At 40.7% G+C, this 21,287-nt stretch overlaps 1 long non-coding RNA gene across 1 annotated transcript in view; it reads right to left on the bottom strand.

The window, feature by feature from the left end:
* Window positions 1–276: 276 nt before the first annotated feature.
* Window positions 277–21,287, bottom strand: part of LOC309533414 — a 93,288-nt gene continuing 72,277 nt past the window's right edge. Inside the window, exons 2-3 of the long non-coding RNA XR_014220227.1 lie at window positions 11,535–11,606; window positions 277–671 (exon numbers count right to left, since the gene is read on the bottom strand). This is a non-coding gene — a long non-coding RNA (uncharacterized lncRNA). The remainder of the gene's footprint in view (window positions 672–11,534; window positions 11,607–21,287) is intronic.

Below are 21,287 nucleotides of genomic sequence, written 5' to 3'. Positions count from 1 at the left end.
ATTGTGGTCTTATCTTTGTGATAGTTCATGCACTCAACTATCACCCCATGTTGCAGTCATCAAGCACTGGAAATGTATGTGTGCATGGATGATCAGCCTGTTTTTCTGGTCTGCATCAAGTTCTCCATATGTTCAGTCCTAAATCCATTCCATCCTGATTTTTCATTAAACTGCTTTTACTTTTCTTTTTACAAAATAAAAATAAAAGTACCTCCCCCCAAATTGTGTATAAATATGTATTGTTGAACATATTGCTATAAAATATGCATATCTAGATGCATTTTATCCTGAAATATTTATTTATTCATTCACTTTAGATACTATTAATCAACAAAAAAACCCTCTAAGCTGTTCACATAAAGCAATATAAAATATTCATCAAAAACACTGATAAAATCAAATTTAAGCCATGCATTTCAAAATGCACATATCAGTGAACAACCACATCACAAAATTCAGAGTGGTGTAGGATAGCTGTGCGCTGATCTGCACTTGAGTTCAGGAGGTGCCGATTGGGTCAGTTCATAATGGAATTTGCAAAGAATGACTTTTTTTCAAGCATCCCTACTGTGAACCAGCTCTGAGAAATCAGGAGATGTGCATTCATATGTGAACCAGTCACTAGAAGTGACACAAAGTCATACCAATATACCTTCAAAGTAAGATACAGCCTGTAAAAACAAAACAAAAAAAAGATCAGTCACTTGTACACCCAGGATTCATCCTTTCATCCCTGAAGCATATTGTACAAAATACCAAAGAGAAAAACAAATGTCTGCTACATACAATATCTCCACATTTTTGGTACATGAGTTTATCCTTGAATTCCTTGCACATTTTACTTATATTTATCAGGCCCAAAAGGAATCCATTTAAGACAATTTCCCCCTGATAATGTGGTCAATGTGGGTTGACTTATCAGCCATGCAACCATGGCCACATGCCTCTTTCAATAAATACTGAACTGTGTGTGAATCAGGTTGGCAGTGCACCATTTTGATCATGCCCATTTGCCTGAATCAAGCCAATGTGAGTAGCACATGTAGTTTAGATGGGCCCCTTTATGCTTGAGCATGGGTCTATTTGGGGTAGGGAGTGATGTGGCTCTCAGCTGCAGCTTCTAAGAACATGCACAGTGTGTGGTGGATCAGAATTTTGGGCTCTTAATTTTTCATCTCATACACAGTGCTCAGTACACTATAAACCATCAGTATTCCTTTCATGTTATTGGTTGCACAATATGGTCCTGAGCACACTAAAGAAAACATGGTTTTCTAACTACCTCAGGAAAGATGTGACCTTTATGGTTATTTTACAAGTTTGGTTTATTGATGTTTCCTTTTGCACATTGAAAAGTTTACTCACTTGTTGCAAGTCATTTCTTCCTTTATTTTTAAATCTACCATTATTAAGCAAGATGATCTAGCTGAATTGTTAAATATTAACAAATGAACATTGGATCTAAAGTTTGTGCCTAAAATTCTCCATCCAATTTGTAGGTGAAGATGGAATGGAGGAACACTTTACTGGGCATTCTACTGGGGAGATGAAATGCACCATTGGTTTGGGGATTGCAGTTGTAATTCCCAGAAACTGGGATACATATTGTCTACAACACTGGAGTTGGTAGATAGCCTTCATGACTAGCAGACATTGAGGGTGTTAGCCTCCAAGATTGTGTTGAATCCATTTTTAAAGTCATCCACGTTGATGGTCATTGCTACATATTATTTGCTCTGTCTGAAGAAGTTTTTTCTTTTGTCTGCCTTGAATCTTCCAACATTCAGCTTCACACGTGTTTGAAAAGCACCCACCTTGAAACCTTTCTCAGGAGGAAATGGATAAACAGAGATCTGACCATCTGTGGACATTCTTTTACATGCTATAGACCAGGCATAGGCAAACTCGGTGCTCCAGATGTTTTGGGACTACAACTCCCATCATCCCTAGCTAATAGGACCAGTGGTCAGGGGTGATGGGAGTTGTAGTCCCAAAACATCTGGAGGGCTGAGTTTGCCTATGTCTGCTATAGGCACCCTCTCTCTTTGGTGCCTATACTAAGCTGGGGGCAGTGGACAAGGATGCTGGGAGAAATGGCGGTACTGTCCCTGTGGACCTAGCACCACTCTCTTCACTGATCATTTCCATTTTGGTTCCTGTTTAAATGGCAGCAAGTTGCTTTGGTTTCTTTTAAAAAGTAATCACTTGCATTAAATGAGTAAGCTCTGCAATGTGCAAAAGGAAAACATCAATAAACTATACTTGTAAAGTAGCCATAAAGGTCACACTTTCCCTGGGGAACTTAGAAAACAATGTTTCCTTTAGTAAGCTCAAGAGAGCCATGTCTACGTGCCTGTGGTGTGTGCAGTTGCTAACCAATAAAGTGAAAGGAAATGCTGACGGTTTCAAGTTTGTGGTCCTGAGCACTGGCCCATAAAGTATAATGAAAAACCAAGGGAACATGAGCACAGAATTATTCAGTGAATCATAGATGACAAGTAAAACAACTAAATTGCTTTTATGAGGAGGGGGGAGGCTGGTAAAATATATTCCAATGCTTCTCAACCCCCCACCCTAATTAAAAGAAATCACTTTGGGGGTTTTCTTGTCTTGTCTTTCTACGTGGATATGTGCACTTGTGAATGATCACAAAATAGAACATTGCAGAATATGGCATTGTTATATTTTGTCTGTAATAATGAGCCCTAAGAATTATACTTCAGAGGAATAGTAGTAGTAGTAGTAGTAGTAGTAGTAGTAGTAGTAATTTTTATTTGTACCCAGCCCTCCCCACCCAAGGCCGGGCTCAGAGCGGCTTACAAGCAATAATAAAACAAGTTGAATGATTACAACTTAAAAACAAAATTAAAATACAACATTAAAATATTGAAACATTAAAATATTAAAATGTAGCCTCCTCGCAGGAGGAGAAGGAAAAGAAAAAAGAAAGAGAGGGAGGGAATCAAATTGGCTCCAATCCAAAGGCCAGACGGAACAACTCTGTCTTACAGGCCCTGCGGAAAGAAATCAGATCCTGCAGGGCCCTGGTCTCATGAGACAGAGTGTTCCACCAGGCCGGAGCCAGAGTTGAAAAGGCCCTGGCTCTGGTTGAAGCCAATCTAATGTCCACGAACTTGTTTCAAAACAGTTTGCATGGACCACAGAAGAAGAAAAATGTTGCAGGCCTATGTAGATGGGTGTCACTGGATCTTTCCCTTGTCTCCCCAAATGCTAGGGGCAGTAGAAGCTGGTCTATTGGGGCAAATGTGGCTCTGCTCAACCAACCTCAGTCTGCCATCAGTTAGAACCCACCTTCCTGACATCTGCCTGCCATTGGCTCTGGCTCCACCTATTGCTGGTCTCCCTGCCTTCTGCCTTACTGGTTGGGCAAGCCAACTCCTGCAAGACCAGGTTCCCGCTCTCTATCCAATCCATTTGCACCAGACCTGGGAGGGTGAGGCACAGACTGGCTCCAGGTAAAATGGCTGCTTCTGCTGCTCAGGGTGCTTAGAGACTATCAAGGTGAGGTACTATTTTGGGGTATTTGAAAAGGTTATGGAGGTGGGCATTTAAAGATGAGCGTACCTAATTTGCATGTCCTGAAATGATGCATATACTGAAATGTAGACATCCTTTTATATTCTCACATATCTGAATTTTACAATACAGTAATCTGGCCATGTAATATGTACAAAATGCATATACAGTGCATTTGGGTTATGAACTTAATTTGCTCCGGAGGTCCGTTCTTAACCCAAAACTGTTCTTAACCTAAGCTGCGCTTTCGCTAAGGGGGTCTTCCACTGCCACAGAGCCGCTGCGCGATTTCCGTTCTCATCCTGGGCAAAGTTCTCAAGCTGATGTAGTACTTCCAGGTTAGCGGAGTTTGTAACCCAAAGCATTTGTAACTGGAGGTACCACTGTATTAGGGTAAAATTGCATTAGAATACATATATTAGTGAAATTAATATACACAAATTTATTATATTAGGGAAATATGCAGCAGCAGCAACGACTTATTATTGTTATGATATTAGCTGCTCTGAGCCCGGCCTTGGCCAGGAAGGGCAGGATACAAATAAAATATGTTGTTGTTGTTGTTGTTGTTGTTGTTGTTGTTGTTGTTGTTGTTACTATTTGCACCCTGCTCATCTAACTGGGTTATGTATGTATTAGGCAAAATTGCATGCAAAAGTATGCATATGAGAATTTCACACTAAAATACTGAAAATACTAAAATGAAAACTGTTGTGGAAATGTGGAGAACTGAATTTAAGATTGAAAAATAAGAAACTGATAAAATCTAAAACTGACTGATTCACCCGCCCCTATGTAGAAGTAGGGGTTGTCTGGTTAATATTCTTGCCTTTGTATTCTTAAACCCTTTTATGAATAATCAGTGCACATTTACAAGTATGAAATAAGATGATTATCCTGTTGTTTATATGACTATTCAAATTCTGTATTGCCTTGCAATTCTTAGTGAGTTATCTTATGAAAACCCTTTGATGCTGTGAGCTGCTTTGGTAACAGTTTACCATGGAAAAATACCATACAGCAATGATTATCATGTATTTATTTATTTCTCATTTATTACATTTATGTCCTGCCCTTCATCCCAAAGGAGTCCTGAGGGGATCGTGATAATACCAAGGTGGCAGTGAGTCCTAGCAACTGCTCCTAACTCCCCACAGATACAATAGTCAGTTGGGTCGCACTCTGAAAGGGAAGGGAAGCTTGCAATGCAGAGATGGTAGGATAGAGCCAGCCTTTAGAGGAGGAGGAATTACTAACAGGAAAAGAAGGAGAACCCAAGCTTAGCCTAGTCTGAGACCTGGGCCAGACAAAGAGCAGCAAAGAAGGTGAGCCCCCTTAACTCCTAAAAGGGATTGATATTATTTAATCCCATTTCACAGGTAGGAGGTGAAGGCCAGGAAACCCTGGGGTTAAGCAGCTGCCCCTTTCCAGCAAAACAAAATAGTCACTTACTCAGTCCCTACACTTATCCAAACAGTCCCAGCAGTAAATCACCTTTCACTGCTAGGGGAGCTGTCATCTTGCTCCGCGATATCTCAAGGATCAAATGGAATTTCAGCAGTGTCCTGTCTACAGACCAAATCAGCAGACAAAGTCTGTAGTATGAGGCATTCAAAGCAAGAAAGCAAGAGAAGTAGCCTCAGCAAAGATGGATATCAGGAATCCAGTGGAAGAGGCCAAACTGAGCACCTGCAGGACCTTGGAGAGCTCCTAGGGCTCTGTTGGAACAGCTATACAGCTTCTTCAGTTTCTCATTTTCCCAACTTTAAATCCAGTTCTTTGCATTTCCACATCATCGGCATCTTATACCAATTTCTCCTAACACACACATTTATGGGTGCAGTTTTCCTTAATATATGTATTTTCCTCAATACAATGCATCATGTAGCTTATGTTCATTACTTGTTGTTGTTTAGTCGTTTAGTCGTGTCCGACTCTTTGTGACCCCATGGACCAGAGCACGCCAGGCACTCCTGTCTTCCACTGCCTCCCGCAGTTTGGTCAGACTCATGTTTGTAGCTTCGAGGACACTGTCCAACCATCTCGTCCTCTGTCGTCCCCTTCTCCTTGTGCCCTCAATCTTTCCCAACATCAGGGTCTTTTCCAGGGAGTCTTCTCTTCTCATGAGGTGGCCAAAGTATTGGAGCCTCAGCTTCATGGTCTATCCTTCCAGTGAGCACTCAGGGCTGATTTCCTTCAGAATGGATGCGTTTGATCTTCTTGCAGTCCATGGGACTCTCAAGAGTCTCCTCCAGCACCATAATTCAAAAAGCATCAATTCTTCGGCGATCAGACTTCTTTATGGTCCAGCTCTCACTTCCATACATGACTACCGGGAAAACCATGGCTTTAACTATACGGACCTTTGTTAGCAAGGTGATGTCTCTGCTTTTTAAGATGCTGTCTAGGTTTGCCATCGCCTTTGTCCCAAGGAGCAGGCGTCTTTTAATTCGTGACTGCTGTCACCATCTGCAGTGAGTTCACTACTTATATTTGCATATTTATGCACAGTTTACCCTAATATGTGCACTTTTGTACACATTCCTTAGTTGGAGAACTGCATTGCAGAATTAGGAGAAGTGCAAATTCCAAAGCATGTCTCTCTTTTGGCTTGCATGTTTCAGCAAGTGCAAAGGAGGTAGGTTCACCTTTAATTGCAAACTTAATCAAAAATTATTCCCCCACCCACCTACTTAGTTCAGACTATAGGCATATAGAAGGACAGTGCCAGAGCCATACTCTAAACTGGGTCATCACTACAAGCCTTGGATAAATAACTAATATTTAGCGTGTCCCCACTGTATGGAATATGCCACAGACTTCTTTCATGTACGAAAGCCTGTTTCTGCATATGCAGCAGCTTTGATTGTGATCATTACGCTAATGCCATGCACAACATGCTCAGAAATTATTTTAAACCTCTACACCTTTGAAATAGCTGACAGATTCTGATAGGAGCAAATATAAATGATTAAGTCTTCAAGGCATTTTCCTCAATTTGTCATATCAGCAAGTGTCTTAAAGCTCTTCACATTTTCCAGACCACTGAGCAGCAATAATCCGTTTATTCCAAGTAGGCATATTCCATATGAAACAATCAGTGGTAACAACTACTGATATAGGCTGGAAATGATTGCAAAGAGGAGAAAATGGGACCTGCTTAATTCTCAGATTGAAATAAATGGGACATCGAAGTATTTCTGGTTGGTTGGATCATGCACAAGAATTTTCACATGAATGCAAGACTTTTTAAAAAGGCAGCCTTGCCCAACCTGGTGCATTCAAGTTGATTTTGATTATAATTCCCATCTTCTCCAACCAGCATGGGCTGCAGTTTGAAACTTCTGGTGGGCACTAGGTTGGGGAAGACAATGTAGGGGTATAGCTAGAGGGTGATATCCATCTAAATCATGTCCAGAGGAGACCCATTAAAATGAGTGGCAGTATTCAATTAAACTGTCCCATCATCACAAGCAATACGGATAACGCAACATGACTTCACCCCTTTCCTCCCTCTGCACACGTTTGTGATAATGTATTCACACATAAAACAAAGCCCAACCATTACATACATTAATAATCCATACATTCAGTTTATTTCCCCCAAAAAAATCCTCAAGAACATTCATCTGCATTTTTATCTGCTGTTTCGACCAATGTACACATTTTTGCAAGTGATTTTTCCTAATACAATGCCCTCTGTATGTTATTTTCACTATCTTCATTTTTCTGCATAATTTCCATTAATATGTGAATTTATGTAAACATTGATTGGGAAACAGCACAACAAAATTTGGATAATTGTGACTTATGAAGGATAGCTGTGTGTCGGTTCACATATTGTTTGGGAAATTGTGAATGAGATAGATTCCATTTTAAATGCAAATGGAATTGAATTTTTCCTCCATCCTTAGACTCAACAGATTTGGATTTCAAACTGTCTCTGTCCAAGCTGTGTTTTCTATGGCCAGATTCTCAACTCCAGTGTTCTGCCATACTTTCTTTCCATATCTACCACTGACTTTTGTAAAACACAGCCTATTTATTTCCTTCTCAATTCCTTGAATGTCCAAGTCTTCTGCTTGTTTTATTTTATTAATTGTATCTTCTATAAAAATGCAGAGCAGGAAAGGAGACAGTGAGCACCCTTGACAGACTCCATGACTAATTTTAGCTCTTGGATCAATGCAATTTGCTCTAATTGTGCTTTCCTGGGTTTTGTAATTTTGTGAGTTCATTATCTGATTACTGTGACTTCAGCTATCGCTTTGGATTTTCCTTGCAACAATGCTGGATCACAGTTTGGAACAGGGCAAAGTGCTAAACTTTGAGTATCACCAGGGCCAGACATACATTTTGCAGGGCATCTTCCATTGCAAGGAGCCCATTCTCAACCCCCAGAGCCTCTTGGCCCTGCTTTTTCTCCTTTCTGTGACTTCCTATTCAGTTGTCCTCTCTGGGCATGGAAGCATTGGCAAGAGTGAGAAAATGGAGCAGAACATCTCACTTGCTTTCTGGTGTCCCTCTAGACCAACTTTTCCTAACCTTGGATCTCCAGTTGTTGTTGGACTACATCTCCCATCATCCACAGCCAGCAGGCACAGCAGTCAGGGATGATGTGAGTTGTAGTATGACAACATCTAGGAACCCAAGATTGAGAAAGGTTGATCTTGACAGTTGAGTCCAGAGGAGAGGGCTATGAAATGAGCAGCAGTGGTACTGACAAAAACATGGGACCCCACTGAAGGCATCTTGTCCAAGTCCCACAAACCCTGAAACCAGTATTGTATGTGACCTCTGGCGCCAATTTGAGATTTCTCCAGGGAATCTAATGTTGGGATAGCAGAATGACAGTCCTGCAAGGAGTAGTCTGTCTCTTTCATTATTCTATGCCTTTATTTGCACATAAATTAAATTCCTCACCAGCTAGGGAAGAAGAGAGCACTGAACAGCACAAACTATATATTTCTCTATCTAATGTAAGGGGCTATTGTGTGCTGGTAACTTATTTTGATTTTGCCTTCTCAGAAGCCTGGCCTGACAGTGCTTGCTTTGTCCACATTGTTTTGGCTTGCAGATAGATTTGTGCAGAAAGGTGCACAATGGGGAACATTTTTCAATCTTCTACATTTAAGTTTACTAGCACCTGTATGGCACTTTAAATGAAAAGCCCAGTACTTAATTGAACTTTGAATAAGGACACCCTGCTCTATGATGACATCTACAAAGCCAGGATCACTCAAGGAAATATAAATGTATTTATTTATAACATTTTAACAGTCTTACTAACTTCGTGTGTGTGTGTGTGTGTGTGTGTGTGTGTGTGTGTGATGAAATCCTGTGATTATGGACTGAGAATTATAAAAATCTGAAAAAGAAGAGTTGCAGCAAAATATGTGCACTTTGAAATGAAGTTCCAATTAGATACTATTTTTCAAAGATTTTCTCTCCTTTCTGAATTGGTATCCACTGCTTTTATGCTTTTGCACTCCTTGTGGTACAGCCTCATTCATGCAGAAAATCCTTTCAGGGCATGAATATATGTGCTGAGCTCTGTTTTACGGAAACCACCATGCTAATTTAGCAAACCTGCATAAAACCGTGTGTGTGTGTGTGTGTGTGTGTGTGTGTGTGTGTGTGTGTGTGGTTTCTGTCTGTTTTCCTAATTAAATTCAGCTGACCCTAGGAATAAAAAGTCCCATTTGCATGTAAACACAGGCTTTGGACATGCATACATGAAGATAGCTATGAGTGAAATTAGTTCTGGGGAAGCAGCGTGACTTTGCGGTTGCTGTCAACACATTTACTGACATCATTATTTATCACTCAAGCTGAAATCCTCTTGTCACCTGGCAGCACTTTATGGAGCTGAGGAGTCATCGCAGCATCTGCAGGCCTGGCATGATGGGCAAGATGGAAGGTGGGGCAAGGGGCTAGAGATGGAGAAACCCTGGTGCTGTCATGTGATGGCAGATTGACTGACTTAGGATCTGATGGATCCCAAGATGTGTGGGAATGTTCAGGGTGGCAGGGGAGGATATATTGTTTATTAATATCCTTCCTAACTTGCGCTAGCAAGTTAGCAGAGTTATGTAGCAGAGTTACATTCCCCTTCTCAAGCACAGCAGAAAGCTGGTTTGCAGGCTCGTTAGAACCTCTTACTATTATGCAATTCCATCTGCCTCAGATTGAATTGTACGTTCCTGGTAAGTTCTCTTGAATCCCTTTTAAAAGAATAAAGACACCACAATCCTATTCACAGTCAACAAAATGTAAGTTTACTCACGTTCATGCAGTACACAGTATCAATCCTAAAAGCAGGCTTAAAGACTTAAAGTTACAAATAGCAACATGTGGCTTTATCCCATATGGGGGACAATCCCTGTGCAAGTCAACAGAGCAGTTCTAGCTGGAAGCAGACGGAAGGAGATGGGGGGGGGAGGGAGGGAGTGCTGTGTGACTCGTCCTTTTGTAACCTGGATAGGTAAGGTCATGCCCACCTCTGGTCACATGCAAAAAGAAGGATGCTCAAGGCCAGGAGGAACAGGAAGTTTCGACTGGCTGGACCAAACATTCCCTTGCATGTCCACTCTAGCATTGCAAGGAATGTTGTACTTGACTGCTACCCGTGGATCACATCCCACAAGCTGGCTGAGCCATGCCCCTTCCCTGCTCCCAGAAAGCTCCATTTGGAAGGTGGATGCCTCTGGCAGGGGTTCCATTGATGACACCAGCCTGTACATTCAGGACATAAGAATTTATGAAGAGTGGCTGGATCAGGTCGATTGACCATTCTGTTCTCACAAGAGCGCTCTCCTCTCAGCACTCTCCCTTCCTGTGGTTTCCAGCAAATGGAATTCAAAAGCATTTCTGCCTTAGACCATGGAGGCAGAACATAGCTATAATGGCTACTAGCAACTGATAACCTTTACCTCCATGAGTTAATCTAATCCCCTTTCAAAGCCATCCACCCTGATGGCCATCACTGTCTTCATTGGGAGCAAACTCCATAGTTTTGCTTTCTCTTGTCTGTCCTGAATCCTCTAACCCATGGGTAGGCAAACTAACACCTGGGGGCTGGATTCAGCCCAATGGCCTTCTAAATCCGGCCCATGGATGGTCCGGGAATCAGTGTGTTCTTACAGAAGAAGAGGAGGAGGAGGAGGAGCAGTGGAGGAGGAGGAGGAATTTGGATTTGATATACCGCTTTATCACTACCCTAAGGAGTCTCAAAGTGGCTAGCAATCTCCTTTCCCTTCCTCCCCCACAGCAAACATTCTGTGAGGTGAGTGAGGTTGAGAGACTTCAGAGAAGTGTGACTAGCCCAAGGGCATCCAGCAACTGCATGTGGAGGAGCGGGGACGCGAACCCGGTTCACCAGATTACGAGTCTATCGCTCTTAACCACTACACCACACTGGCTCTCAAGAATGTGTCCTTTTATTTAAAATGCATCTCTGGGTTATTTGTGGGGCATAGGAATTCATCCCCCCCCAAAAAAAAAATAGTCTGGCCCCCTACAAGGTCTGAGGGACAGTGGACCGGCCCCCTGCTGAAAAAGTTTGCTGACCCCTGCTCTAACTTTCAGTGTGTGGAAGAGGGAGCTCTACACCAGCATCTTAAAACATGTTTATGTAATCCAAGAACTAAAACAGAACATTTAGGAAGTGTGCAAGCCAGTGGGTAATGATGTTCTGATCTTCACATCAGTCTAGGAGCTATACATCAGATCAGTTGGTATTAGTTATTACAGAGAAATCCAAAACCCTTTGCTGGGTTGGACTATTCAGTGCTCTCTCTTGGTCACTTTGTGTGTAGAGAGTCAGATGCACACAGCAGAAAAAATGTACTTGGTGACCATACTGGAATATCTGAAGTAATACCTTATTTTCTATTGCATTCACATTTTAATTAATTTTGCAGAACTTGTATTTCAGAATAAAACAGGGACAAAATTACAGAGCCCAGTGATTTTCAAGCAAAAAAAAAATGCCTCACCAGCTGGTATTCAATGTTCACCCCATCAAGAGTGTCGAAGCAGTTCTTCGGGACACTGTTTCTATCATCATCCTGGAACAAATACAGGTAGATAACAACCAGCATTATCTGGAAGGTCAGGAACAGATGAAGTAAAAGATTGAGGCTGTCAGTAGTATAGATTATGCTCCAGAAAAGAACACAGTTGTGTAAAATATTATATTGATTTAAGGATATTATTGTCAAAGTCTTGTAGGTGAGATGAGATCCATTTACATGCTAATGACAGCATGTTGTCTTTTGTATTCAGGAGTGAGTAAATCATAGCCTCTAGAGATCTCCCATCCAGCAAAGTAGATAGTTATCATTCTGCAATGTTGTTCCATTATTATTTTTATCTATGAAAAAATACCAGTTTTGTGCACTAGCATCAAGGGCAAGAGTGGCAACTTTGTCCAGTCCTCTCCTCCATGACAGAGCAGGTTACACGTGCAATTCATGGTTCCAGTCAATTAAACATTATCTGTGACTAGGCCCCATTAAAAACAATAGGACTTAATATTAGTTTCAAGTCCAGTTGTTTTGAATGGGCCAAATAGACTAAATTTAGATAACTGGGAGAATTACTCTCAGCAGAGAATTGAAAGTTAAATCTATCAATGGCTACTACTCATGGACTTCAGACAGGAAAGATGAGAAAGTGAGAGTAGCAAAAATCACTAGATAAACCAGATATTGAACCTGGAAATTTTGCTTACAAACCATGGACTCTACAAGCAAGCAATGGTATTGGTGGCAAGGGAAAAAATAAGTCTAAAAAAAGAATTCCTGGGTGCAAAAATTTGGTGAAAGACCCCTAGCTGAGATTTAAAATCACAAAATATGCAGCAAAGCAAAATATACAAATATAGACTGTTATACTTTTAAAACATGCCCTTCTGAGTTCCTTCTAAAGGTTCCCTCTTCCCCCAGCATAGAAAAAAGAACTTTCCCAGGGAGGTGGTTCCAAGGTCTTGGAGCAGCCACTGGAAAGACCCTCTTTCATGTCCCAACCAAGCATGCCTGTGAGGGTGACAAGTCCAAGAGAAGGGCCAAAGATCTCAGAGTCTGGGCAGACTTGTATGAGGAATAGTCTTTCATATAACATGGACCTAAGTTGTATATATATATTCATTCATGCAACATTCAGCACCCCATTCATGAGCAGAATGGTCCTTCAGCATGTTGAAGGATTCTTTTTTATGCAAACCTTTATGGGTATATGGCAAACGAAGGAGACCCCAAGTTGGTTTAGACGGATATAAATAATTGCATAATCCAAAACATCTAATCTAAGGAAGTGGGGAAAGAAGAAAAGTCATCCATGTTTCTCATTAAAATGGAGAAAAGTGGATCAGAAAGAGGAAACTTTGTCACCTTGAATTTGTTCAAAAAAAGTTGAAAGGCAGCCTTCACAGATGGTAAGCTGTCATTAATACACGCAGTGCACTCTCCACCACCACCAAAAGAGTGGTGATTTCAGCAATCCCTAAGTCTTTCTCAGGAGATGCTTCTCTGTGAGCTTTGATCATTTGAACATCTAAAGAGGAAAGTAAAGGATGATATCCCTGGAGCATGGAAAATTAAGAATGATTGAAACAAGTATTTTATTAAGATGATTTTTTTTCTCCCTTTGTCCTCTAAGATATTATATATATATATAAAATACAATTTTCTCTCTCAGAAAAATATCAGGGCTGTATGTCAAATACATGCTTATGGTTTAGCAACTGCCACTTCACAATGTATTATCAAATGCCAGCAGTGCCCTTCAGCTCTCTATATTGGCCAAACCCTACACCAAAGGATAAAGGTACCCTGCCCGTACGGGCAAGTCATGTCCAACTCTAGGGTTGTGCGCCCATCTCACTTAAGAGGCCGGGGGCCAGCACTGTCCGGAGACACTTCCGGGTCACATGGCCAGCGTGACGAAGCTGCTCTGGCGAGCCAGCACCAGCGCAGCACACGAAAACACCGTTTAACCTTCCCGCTATAAAGCGGTACCTATTTATCTACTTGCACTTAAGAGTGCTTTCGAACTGCTAGGTGGGCAGGAGCTAGGACCAAAAGACAGGAGCACACCCTGCCACGGGGATTCGAACTGTCGACCATGCGATCGGCATGGTCCTAGGCACTGAGGTTTTACCCACAGCGCCACCCGCGCCCCTCAGGATAAATGGACCAAAGGATAAATGGACATAAATCTGACACCAGGAATCACAGGACAGAGAAGCCAGTAGGAGAACACCTCAGTCTCCTAGGACATTCAACACAGGATCTCAAAGCAGCTGTCTTATTACAAAAGAATTTCAGAAACAGACTTGAAAGAGAAGTTGCTGAATTACAACTTATCACTAAACTGAAAACGATGGAGAGACCTTAATAGAGATATTGGATTCCTGTCTCATTACATATGCTAATCATCTGCATACTATCCCTTGCTTTTTTCTGTAGGACTAATTGCAGTCGTTAACAGTCGTCAACAGGTTTACCATACTCAATGAGTCAATCACCCATCCCCTACTACCCTCCTGAGAAAAAACCCACTCTACCCTCCCACTATATATAAGGGTTTGGTAACTTCTGTTTCAGTGTATCTGAAGAAGTGTGCATGCATATGAAAGCTTATACCAAGAACAAACTTAGTTGGTTTCTAAGGTGCTACTGGAGATACACACACACACACACACACACACACACACACACCTTTTCAGACGGAGGGTAGATTCTTTTCCCATAGGTCAAGCAACAGAATGTAACAGTTAACCCTATTACTGATCTGAACATTGTTCCAGAAATGAAGTGGAGCAAGACACGAGGAGGCTGCCCTAACAGGGAACCGATTTTACTGGACTCACCAAGGCTGACAATGGAGTTCAAAATGCCACCAGGACTTGGACATGTTAGACTTCTTGGCACAAGTGAAAGAGGCAAAACCTAAGAGTATGAGTTAGAGCACACATCCATGCTCCTGTATATATAGCATCAAGTGATCGTCTGCATGGTCAACCAACATGGAATGTCTCAGTCACTCAAGGTCAATTCAGATAAAACTCTTTACAATGGTTGAAAGTCATCAATCATCAAAACATCAAGTGATGCATGAATCAGTTATCAGACTGTGACAGGGGCTCAGTTTAAAAGAAGGGAAATTGACAGGATGGGAGGGGAGAATCTTGAAACTGCTAACCAATCAGAAGCCCAAACACTACCAGAAAAAACCCACTAAGAGCTGATAAGACCATCAACCTCTTGCAGCACCTAGAACATTCTGCACAGTCCTTGTAGTCTTTACCTAGTCATAGAGCCAATGGAGGGCCTGATCTAGAGCTGAAGAGGCTGTGTCTTCTTTTGGTGACCCAACCCAAGAAGCTCTATGTCTGCCTGTGGGCCATATGATACATAATGAATGCTGCAGTCCTGCAGTACCCAATGGGTGAAAGGCGTAAGTAGATATAATCTGGCCTGGCAAGTTTTTGTTGTCTATCAACACAGTTGTGATGTAATTATTGATTATATTGTGATGCAATTTCTTGCAATATCAAGGAATGGCAACAACACTGGGACAAAAGGAATTGCTTGGATGAATATGTCGGTAAATTGTGCAAGGACTCTGGCCCCCCAAAGTTTGGATGCTCAATATCCCATCCCACATGCAGCAATATGCCCCTCATGTTGCAATCCCTGCAGAACATGGACAAGAAAGGTCTATTAATTGAATGTGATGCCTCCCAGCAGCAGTGAGGATGGAGATCAGCCAGCAATGGAAAAACAAAAATATATCGTGGTAATGAAGAATATAGAGCATTGGCTCATTGGAACAATGTATACAAGGAGCTTAGCTAATGAGGACTATTTCTTGACATTTACATTCCATTCCTGTTTTTGTTAAGAAGAGTGGGGCGAAAATGAGATTGCCACTGGCTTATGGTTAGAACTATGGGTAACCACCTTCTGCATGTCTGTCTTTGACTGCATTTGAATGTTAGACATTTGCTCCAGACTTTTTATTGCTGTGCCACTGACCCATCAAGAATCTTCTCTTTGGGATCCACATAGAATATGCTTTTTTATTTTTCAGTTGCTGACTGTAAAAGCAACCGGTAATGCAATTACATTTCAGTGCCAAGGTAGACCACTCTCCTCAAAAGAGCCATCTGTTTCTAGTTTCCACTTCTTGCATCTGATATGCATCCTGTCACTGATTTGGAGAAAAAAACACCCTTATTTTCTTGACACCAGTCTTGTTACATTTTCGCTCAAGGCCAGCTCAAGGGTTTTTTATAAACACATACAAGATGGACCGCATCCAAAGGTCTCCTTGCTACCTTTGGGGCTGGCCTTAACCAAACCAAATGCTCAGTAGAAATCTTGAGTAGATTTCTTACATCACTGAACCACTGCTGTTTTACTGGCACAGTTTTCAATCAGTGTAATAATTGAAAGCACAGGGAGAGGAGACCAAACACTGATGTTCTTTTACTAAGTTCTATAGAGTTTGTTGATTTCTTTATTTTAAATAAAGTGGGCTCATTTCAGTATTTTGTAGCACACATTTTTGTTTCTTTTCCAAGTTCTTGTCATCTGCAAGGACACCGAAGGTGCCTATCAAAGGGCAGAAGCAGTAGTTACTTAGCTGTAAGTTTTGGATCGATATGATTTAAATTATAATGCATTCTGCTATTGCAGTGCTGAAACAGTTGGAGGCATGCCAGCTTTAAATTTATTATACATTTGCCATGTCCACTATAATCTTAATGATTGGAGGGCCTGGAAAGAAGCATGCCCACATGTTATGATCTGAGCACAAGCCAACATTCAAATGCATATAGGGCTGGTTCTACACAGCTGCTGCTTCTGTATGCCATAACCCCCTTCCACGTTCTCTTTGTTCAAATGTTATCAGAAGAGAATGGATGGCAGCTGGATCTCCTCCAGGTTTCAGGAGGCCTCTAGCAAAGGACCATCTTATGGGCCTCCTTCAGTATCCAATGGATGCCCCTAACTTTCAAAGGTACCCATTGACTAGCGCTGCCATATGTCCAGATTTTCCCAGACGTTACCAGGATTTCAAAGGCGAAATTGACATCCAGAGGGAATCTCTGAAATGTGGTGCTTTGTCCTGGATCTCAGGCAAGTCAATTGAAAAATCACACTCTTTGGGTGTTTAAAAAAACTCAACAACTTTGGGGCTTTTCTAAAAAAAGCTCCCCAACAAAAGTGTCCTGGAATATAGCAATCCTAGGCCCAAGAAGCTGGTGTAAAGCAACTTGATGTAAGCTAAGATGTAAAGTTACAGCAGATTCAATCCCTATTCAGCAGTAAGGCTGCTGCTGCTCTGTCCAAGCCTAGCAGAGGAAACATAAGTCTTGGAGGCTTTTAAACAGAGGTTGGATGGTCGTCTCTCATGGACGCTTTAGCTGAAATTTCTGCATAGCAGGGGGTTGGACTTGGGATCCCTTCCAATTCTACAATTCTATGTTTCTACGATTCTATGTTCTGTGCCGGGTTGCCAGGTCGGGTAACCAAACTGAATTGGCTTCAGGTAAAGCCTAAGCCCCCATTTCCTTGTCTTGCCCAGCCATGCCCCCATCTCCCCTCAGCCAGCCTTGCCTTCCCCAAAGGGCGAAGCCTTATAAAGTTTTCTACACCTTCCTCCTCCTGTGGTGACCCATGGGAGAGTTTTCTCCCATGGGCCTATGCAGGGATCATGAGGTCTCCATTTGCTTCTCATTGGCCCATGCACCACCAGGCAAATGCATCAAAGGGCCTAATTTGGCCCAGAATGAGGCTTGTCAGTTAAGCAACTATTGCAATAGCAGCAGCTGCACCATCGCTTTCCCATCCAGTTCACAGCATCCCTGTTTCATTAAAACCTTTGTGTTATTAATCTATTCTTTGTCCCCTAAACTGCTCTGCAAATCCATCTAGTGATGGAAGAACTAGATTATACATTCAGATTTCTTGGTTGGCTGTAACTTACTAGTAAACCCACAGGTCCCTTGTTGACTATGCATCTAAAGAAATCTCTTGTGTATTGTTTATGCCCCAAAGTGTGTGAAATATCATATACTGTGGGGGAAATTCATCACAGCTTCTGGTATAAAAGTTTCTAATAGCTTTCTAATGCAAATGTTGTGTTTCTGACGCAAACGACCAAACACCCTGAATTCATCTGGGGCACATAGGAATTTCCAGGGTATAACTAATAATAAAATTGAATATTATGTAACCCCAAATGCATATGTTATATGTAATAAAAAGCAAATTAGGAATGAACAGCGTTCTGTTTGGATAAAATAAGTATGAATCAAATGCCTGTTCCGAAGTTCCCTTGTTTCATTTGTCAGTACATGAAATCTCTCACATCAATAAAAGCTCAAGGTTTCTTTTTTGCTTTTGGCTACTGTAACATTTATCTGCAACCAAAGTAAAAATCAGTTCACACTGTAGAAAGGTGTTTGTTGCGTATGCACAAATGTTAGAAGCTGGAAACAACACAAAGGGCAAAGTAGAAAAGTGTGTTGATAAGCGTGCAATAATCTAATGTGTAGGAACCACAGTCAAGCAGAATATTTCTCATGCAGAAGACTTCCTTTAAAATATATATATATATATTTATTTATTTAATTTAAATTCATCATTAATACACATATACAAGCATACAAACATACGTTTCATACAATCCTTAAAAATGTTCAAACATACTTACACTCAATCCCACAAATAGTTCCTTTCCCCATCACCATCCACCAACCCTTCACCCCACCTTTGTGTTTGACTTCCAATCTACTCAATTACAATTTCTTTCCACTTCTATTACTTTCTTTCACACACCTTTACCCTAATTTCATACTTCTTTTTCTATTACACATTGTTTTCCATCTTATTTGATATTTCAGTATTTGAAACAGAACTTGTTTATTCTAATAGGAGTTCTGATTTTTCGATATGATTTTGCAAGTATCTTTTAAACACCTTCCAGTCCCTATCTATATTTTCTTTTGAAATCCTTCCAATTTCTTCCATTGTTTTGGATATATTGTAATACTCCAATAATTTGGCAAGCCACTCTGTTTTTGTCGGTATTATACCACTTTCCAGTTTTTCGCAATCAATAGCCTTGCTGCTACTGTTGCGTATAAATATAAGGTCTTATCTTCTTCCTTTAGGCTTCCTGGTACTATTCCCAATAGAAAACCTTCTGGTGTTTTCCTAAATGAGTATCTAAACATTTTTTCATTTCATTATATATTGTTTCCCAAAATTCTTTGATGTTTAAACAATTCCACCATATATGTATCATAGTACCTTTTCCCGTGTTGCATCACCAGCAGGTATCGCTACAGTTTTTATTCATTTTTGCTATTCTTTCAGGTGTTAAATACCATCTATGTTGCATTTTAAGGTAATTTTCTTTCAGTATATAACACATGGTGAATTTCATATCTTCTTTCCACAATTTTTCCCATTGTTCAAACATAATATTTTTCCCAATGTCTTGCACCCATTTAATCATTGATGCTTTAACCAATTCATCCTTTGCTTCCCACTCTAAAATCAGATTATACAATTTAGATATATTTTTTGATTTTTCTTGTATTAAATATTTATCGAATTTTGATATTTCTTTTTCAAATCCTAACTTTTTGTCTTTTGCTAATCTATACTTAATTTGAATATATTGGAACCAATCACTAATATGAGCTTTAATTTCTGTGTAGTCCTTTAATTCCAATTCCCCGTTTTCTTCCTTTAATACAGTTTTAAAGGTAGCCCAATTTTCTTTCATATTTAATTTTTTCACTGCGACAATTTCTGCTGGCGATGCCCACCAGGGAGTTTTCAGTTCTAAGAGTCTTTTATATTTCTCCCATATTTTATATATAGATTTTCTGATTATATGCCCTAGGAAGCCTTTATGTACTCTCACTTTTTCATCTATTAAATAGGCATGCCATCCAAATCTCGTCTCTACTCCCTCTAAATCCAATACATCTGAGTCATCTAATTTGATCCATTCCTTTAGCCAGGTCAGACCCACCGCATCGTGATATAACTCCATATCTGGGAGACCAAATCCTCCTCTCTCCTTCTTATCTATCATTATTTTGTGTTTTATTCTTGGCTTTTTCCCTGACCATATGAATTTAGCCAAATCTCTTTTCCAGTTATTAAAACATTTATCTCCTCCTAGTATTGGGATACTTTGAAATAAAAACATCATCCTTGGTAATATGTTCATCTTTATTACCGATATTTTCCCTAGTAAGGAAAGATTTAATTTGGAATAAATTTAACAACAAATACTATAGACTTAAGTAATGAGAACTATGGGAAAACATGGAATGAAATAAAAAATGACTTGCAAGTATGGGGAAAATTAAATCATGCAGAAGATTTCCATGTGTTTACAAACACACTTTTCTAACTTTTATGGAAAGGGCCAGAGACATTTTGGTGACTTGGACAGAAACCCCAAATCCCACCCCCACCCCTGAGTGTGAAACAATCTTTATTTCTGTTTCTGATGTGCAGGCTAGGAGGGCCTTTGCTTATGTAGCCAAACAGCGCCAGGAACACACATGAGGGAGGTATTAGCATGCAAAACTAGACAGGGGAGAGTGGAATAGTGTAGCTGAAATCCGGAACTGCAGAACTCTGCGCTGCACCATTTTGTTGCAGTTCCCCCTTGTCTTTCATAAAAGGCAGTGTGGTGCAGTGCTTAGAGTGTCATGCTAGGCCCTGGGAATGCAAGCTACAAACACCCACCCAGGCATGAACCTGACTGAGTGACCTTGGGCCTGTCACTATCTCTTAGCTTAATGTGCCTCAATGTGAGGATAAAAAATGGGTGGGAAGCCTGTGCACCAACTTGAGCTCATTGGAAGAATGGTAGGATAGACGTTTGCCAACAATTAGATTCACTTGCTCTGCGGGACTATGAGGGAATCTTGCCTGTGGCAGGGCTATTTATAACAACACTGCTTCCTGCCTCCAGCATGTGTTTCCTAGCACAGACCTTTGCTATTAGAGGAAGAAAGGAACCAACAGCATAAACCCGGCCCCCACCAAACATCTCGCTGCAAAACCTGCCCATCCGAATACATCCAAGCCAGAGCACGCTATCCATCTCTGTGAATTGTTCTCAGTCCCTAAGGTTTATCCAGTGAATTATGCAGGCTCCCTTCGTGTAGAACTTTATTAATAGCTTTCTGACAATTCAAATAAATTACATCATGTGAACTGTCATTATCACTCTTATCCATAACCTCCTCAAAATGTCAAGGAGGTTAGCCAGGTATGCTCTTCCTCCAATTTAAATGGTTTCAAATTACATTATCACCACTCCATCCCATATCGCCCTTCACTGTGGGCTTCATTATTTTACATGTCATAAGACCAGAACTGGCTAGTCCAGGTATTGTTTTAAGCTATATCATTAAGACTAGGCAGGTTGAGGCTGCCAGTTCCTTTGTAAATCCATTTTTTAAAAACCCCATAAGTTTCTTTCCTTAACTTGTAAACCACTTAGAAGCCGCTTCAGCCATTAAGCCACATATGCATTTAGTAATAGTAATGCTAACAATAGTTTCTTGTTTCTTTTTTAAAGCCTCTTTCTATAACAATAAAAATGGCTCCCATTTATGCAGAAAGATAAATCAAATTTGCTATTGCAAGATGTAGTGATGTGCAGTATCTGAGACAGCTTAAAAAGACTGGACAAAATTCATG

Source organism: Podarcis vaucheri, assembly GCF_965113315.1.
Source record: "Podarcis vaucheri genome assembly, chromosome: 5".
Taxonomy (NCBI): domain Eukaryota; kingdom Metazoa; phylum Chordata; class Lepidosauria; order Squamata; family Lacertidae; genus Podarcis; species Podarcis vaucheri.
This window is presented reverse-complemented; position numbering and strand designations above follow the sequence as displayed.